The sequence below is a fragment of the Trichomycterus rosablanca genome, chromosome 1, assembly GCF_030014385.1.
Source record: "Trichomycterus rosablanca isolate fTriRos1 chromosome 1, fTriRos1.hap1, whole genome shotgun sequence".
NCBI classification, from domain to species: Eukaryota; Metazoa; Chordata; class Actinopteri; order Siluriformes; family Trichomycteridae; genus Trichomycterus; species Trichomycterus rosablanca.
The window spans coordinates 66907046-66913045 of NC_085988.1; positions in this window are offsets into that span (position 1 = coordinate 66907046).

Below are 6000 nucleotides of genomic sequence, written 5' to 3' on the forward strand. Positions count from 1 at the left end.
TATCAAATGCTGTAATGTACTTAATCCTACCACTTTTTACTAATTGCAGGAGATGGTGAACATCATGACTGTATTACTCTATCTATTTTTTCTGGGCCTGATAGGAATCCTGAATTGGAAATGTTTGTGAAAGGATTTGCATCCAGAGATGCTGCAACAGACAGGAAACAAGTGGGCTTAGTTAAAATTTTAGCAAATGATACTTTGTGTCATTGTCCCTCCTATTCAATTTAAGTGGAACTATTTAAGTAAAGTTTTGTTCCAATTTTACAGGACAATGCCAGAGGTGACACTGCCGACAAAGCTGTTGCACACCTTCCACTGCTCACTAACGACATTATTTGTTTACAGGTCCAGCTAACACCAGACTTTGATTGAACTAACTTTAAAATTCTGTGCTTTCCAACAGGATAAACACATTTAGAAGGTTTATTTAATGTTTTATTTTCAAAATTTGATTGTAAAATTTGAAAAAAGGGGGGAGTATTATGGCAGGAATAGGAATTTATGTTTAATATGCCGCTTTGTGTATGAAATCCTGTGATACATTGTGCTGGGGCAGCTGGACTGGCAGACCTACGGATATGCATGCAGATTCAGGTACGTATATGCATGCAGATTTAGGGACGCCTGGTGAAGGTAATCTTCAGTCTTACCTCACATATGAGGACATTAAATTTTGGTTTTGTTATGCCTTATTCCTTGACCTGCTAAACTTCGATCGATTGTCCCCATTAGTGGACACTTTTGTCTGCCAGCTAGGGGTAGCAAAAGTACTAGAACACTAATAAAGTTTGTTTGCTTCTTTATTAAGATTTTGACGTTATGTTTTGCACTTTGGTTGCATTTATGACAGGAGCGGTGGTTGCTCATTGCACGGGATTCAGGTTGTATCGGGCACAGACATGGACGGTTCGGTGTCTCTGGTTCGCCTCGCTGGCATGTCTTTGGACTGTGGGAGGAAACCGGAGCACCCGGGGGAGGCCCACGCGACAACATGCGGGCTCCGCGGAGGGGGGACCTTCTTGCTGTGACAGTGTGCGACGGTACTACCCACTGAGCCACCGTGTCACCCAACTAATAAGGTTAAAAACATAAGGAATAGGAAAAATGCATTGAAAAAATCAAAGCTCGGGTCTCAGGAGATTAAATATAATTGCTTACACGGACTCCGGTAAGATTCAATTTAATTGGTAATATTTTTTGGAAATTGTTAATTGGCAGTTGGTAATATTTGATGCTTGTGTTGTATCCGATGAATCTTTTCTAGCTAATTGATCAGGTCAACTCACTCATTTTATACTATATAGTTTATTGAAGAAGTTAGATTGGTTCAATGTGGTGCAGTAAACCTTGTGGCAATACTATGCATGATCATAGATGAGTGGCAGACGAGTGCAATTTAAAGATTGAGGGAATAGTGAGAAGAAAATAACTTGTTAGGAGAGAAGTACATGAAGGGGGGTGACTGGAGACCCAGGTCATAGGTTTCACAGACACACAGCAACCCAGCGGGGGGTTGAGGCCATAAACTGCAGGCCCTGCATGAGTAAAGAGAAGTCTGATATTTAATCTACTGTGTACTGGCTGAGGATGGTGGACACTTATGCAGTACCAAAGATGATGTAAAAATTATGAATACCAGATCTTGCAGATGTGTGTCATGGCTGTTGTTGCATTCTGATGTTTGAGTAAAGCAGTGTTCAAGAGGCATATGGGGTGCTGAGGTACAGAATGCCAAAGTAATGACCATCAGACAAGAGGAAGGGAAAGCTGATGTGAGACTGGATGGAGACGTTATGCAGTGAAATCTCAAGACCGTGTGGGACAGTAGTGTGTTTTAATAGACATCCACCTGAAGATCTGGGTTCCATAATAAAAAGTGAGGGGTTCGGTAACATCTTATAGAGGTTTTGGATGTATTTTACAGTAAGGTATTAGAATAACAATAATTCGTGTAGAAAAAGTTTTGGTTACAAGAGTAAATTAGAAAGAGCTACAAGTGCTTGTGTTTTAGTGAGAGTAGGGATGCAGGTACCATAGTGATGTGGGGTTAATGACATTTGTAGGGAGATGTAACAATAATACAATAGAGATAGTATAGGTTGGTAGTACTTTGCAGTGAGTTAACTAAATGGAACTGTTTAAGTAGAGTTTAATGTGATTCAAGAAAGCCAAAGTGGATCAAAGCGCTGGTGATGATGAGCATGAGGGATTGGCTGACTAGGAGCAGGAGATGGTCATGTGAGAGTCTGTTGGATTGTGGGAAATGGAGTCTGTATTGTTAGAAGCAGGAGGTGTGTTAGTACCAGTGACCAAAAGTTGGGGTAAAAATCTGAATGAATAAATAATATCAGTCAGGGGTTTGTAGGACTGATGGAAGTTGATATAGCAGAGCTGTTGTTATTTTAAGTATGGCAGAGTAAATAATAAATAGTGGATTGGTGATTTTGTATTGGAAAAAATGTGATTTAGAAAATTTGAAGGCTCTCTAGCATGCGGCGATGATGAAGTAGAATAAGTGTAGAAAATGTTAGATGTAATGTGTATGCACCTTCTGCTCTGATCAGTTTGAACTGTTTGAAGTGGAATTTTATATAGCAGGAAGGGTTAATGCAGTATGAGAGACAAATCGGCGATGATGAACTAGGAATAAGTGTAGAAAATGTTAGATGTAATGTGTATGCACCTTCTGCTCTGATCAGTTTGAACTGTTTGAAGTGGAATTTTATATAGCAGGAAGGGTTAATGCAGTATGAGAGACAAGTAATGAACTATATGTTTGTTTCCATAGGGCCATTGTCGGTCGCTGTGAAGTGATTGTTTGTTTCCAGGGGATCACTGTCGATTGCCCTGAAGTATATGTTTGTTTCCATAGGGCCATTGTCGGTCGCGGTGAAGTGATTGTTTGTTTCCAGGGGATCACTGTCGATTGCCCTGAAGTATATGTTTGTTTCCATAGGGCCATTGTCGGTCGCGGTGAAGTGATTGTTTGTTTCCATAGGGCCATTGTCGGTCGCGGTGAAGTAATTGTTTGTTTCCAGGGGATCACTGTCGATTGCCCTGAAGTATATGTTTGTTTCCATAGGGCCATTGTCGGTCGCGGTGAAGTGATTGTTTGTTTCCAGGGGATCACTGTCGATTGCCCTGAAGTATATGTTTGTTTCCATAGGGCCATTGTCGGTCGCGGTGAAGTGATTGTTTGTTTCCATAGGGCCATTGTCGGTCGCAGTGAAGTAATTGTTTGTTTCCAGGGGATCACTGTCGATTGCCCTGAAGTATATGTTTGTTTCCATAGGGCCATTGTCGGTCGCGGTGAAGTGAATGTTTGTTTCCAGGGGATCACTGTCGATTGCCCTGAAGTATATGTTTGTTTCCATAGGGCCATTGTCGGTCGCGGTGAAGTAATTGTTTGTTTCCAGTAGACACTGTTGTTGTACTGAGGTTTACGTTCTTTTGTCTGAGTTGTGTTTGGACAACCGAGTGAGTTGTGCCAGTGAATGTTAAAAGAATACTCGTATTCTTCGACTAGGCAGGAATCTTCTGTTCTAGGGTGTGTCTCGTTAAAACCAGTTTATCTTTGTCTTAATACGTGTTACAGATTTTGCTCGAAAGGTTGTTAAAAGCGGTCTAAAATGTCTAATTTAACACATAGAGAATTTATCCATGTCTCACCCACTAACTCAGGAACCAACTCCAACCAACATCAAAGCTTATAAAGACAATTACACCTGTTTCAGGAGCAACAAACCAGAACCGATAAACAGGGGACATTTTTCAGAAGGGATGTGTGAATGAATGGGTGTCTGTCCCTAAAACACTGAATGAACTGCCAAAGGCAGCTCACTTGCGGCCCTGACGCTAACCTTCCTTACTCGCCGGCGCCACATTGGTGTCAGAAGTGGGATCGTGGTGTTTGGGTGGCTCTGATGGTTTGGTGAGCCAATATGCCCGGTCTGTCCGAGTGCGCTAGCCCAGGTGGCTGCAGGGGCAGGGTGCCCGGTCCAGCAGTGGGTGGAAGAGCGACTCGGCAGTGTAATGGGGTGCGGTCCGGACATGGAGCCACCCAGTGGACGCTGGTGAGTGGGTCACCGGGACGGTTGACCATTAGGGAGGGGGCAGTGTAGCGTCGCCACTGGGTCTGGCACGGGCTTTACCCAGAAAGCCTTGCGGCAGTGGTGTCTAAGCTCACCGTGGCCGTGTATCCCGTTGTTGGGAGTGGGGTGGCTGCGGTGAGGGCTGGGTAAGTAGCTTATATGTTTGTCTGTTGTATGATTGTATGTGTGTATGAATGGGTTAAGTGGCTAGAAGGGATGTTTGGGCCATGGAAGGAAGTTATTGCAAGTTTGGTGATGTCAGCATGCGTGGGAACGGCAATTTTAGTGGTATGTGGTTGTTGTGTCCCGTGTATCAGGGTGTTAATGGGAAGATTTGTAATAGATATAGTGAGTAGAGGAAGCAGAGGGGGGCAGGATCCACCAGTTATCCAGATGGTGTTGGCTGATTTGTCGAGATATCAGGTAGATGATGATGAGGAGGATACCCTTGAAGGTGGGCCGGAAGACCCACTTCGAGCGGCATAAGTGCTACTAACTCTGCTTAATTAAAGGTAAAACCGACCAGACAAGATGAGGAGAGAGGACCAGCACTACGGATCATACACCGAGAGGAAGGAAGGACTGGCAGAGGCAGACACTGAGGGGACTGGAAGACCCACTCCGAGAGACAGAAGGGACACCAACTGAACCAGCCAACAGGGAACAACCCACAGCAGAAAAGCCCGACAAAACCGACTATGTGGAAGAAGAGTCCAGCGGAATCAACGGAGCGGAACAAGACGAGGGGGGAGAATTTAGTTAGACTAGGAGAAAAAAAAAAACATAAACATATAGTTCGCAGACACATAGACCATCTTTGAAAACACTAGTTAAGTGCAACACACATAGTTTAGCTACAAAACGCAAGGGGTTAGTTCAGGATTGTTTACAATGTATATATGTTTGGTACTCTGCTATTTTTAGGAAATGTTTGTGCTGCTGTGGAAACAGGTAAGGCCGACAGGGGAGAATCCATAAGACATTAGGAGTCATGCAGAGACACAGGAGCTATGGGCCCCTTCTGAATATCTGCAGCTCCGTCTGGTGGAGGACAACCTGAACGGACTTCCTGTGGAAGCTACGCACCCATTGTGTTTATTTTATTTTTCTTCTCTTTTTGATTTCCTATTTTTTAAATTACTTTATTTTGATTTCCTGTTTTTATTATTTTTTGTTTGTTTGTTTGTTTCAGGGTTAGGAGCTGTTGCGATAGGTACGGTTCCTTTAGTTTAACTGGTAGCCTTTTTATTTTTAGAAACGTTTTATTGTATAAAATTCAGCCCAGTGGCCATGTAGTCAGAAGGGGTTAAATTGGGGGGTTGCTGACGGCTATCCTTATCTCCTGGGATCTAGAAACACCTAACCTATAGTTAAAAGTTATTGTGAAAGCATTAAGATGCTTTCAAGGGGGATTGTTAGGTTTTTAACATATCATTATTAAACATAAATTACATCCAGACCACATGGTCTATTGATCAAAATGACGCCGTGACCCGGATCCCCCCCCCCTGACTCATACCGAAGGGGGGAGGCGGAGCCCGGGGCTTTTTAGCACATTTCATTGGCTCCAACAGCAGCGGCGTAGGAGGAGCCTAGACTAGTTTAAAAAAAGGGATGGCGGGCTCAGATCGGCCTCTTTCTTACGTGGTTTTTCTAGACTGCAGGAGTAAGGAGCGCCGGTCGGCTTAGCTCTGATATATATTCACAGATCATTTTTACACTTAATAAAGTGTTTTAAAGAGTACTTTCTGGACTTCCCGACTGCTTTCTTCAGGACCTTTTGAACAAAAGATTTATCCTAACAGTTCTTAAACTTTTTGTCTTGCAACTTCCACCCAAAAAAAAACTGGTCTTGTGACCCCCTCTTTTCCCCCAGACCACTGTTTTGACAGCAACAAGTGCA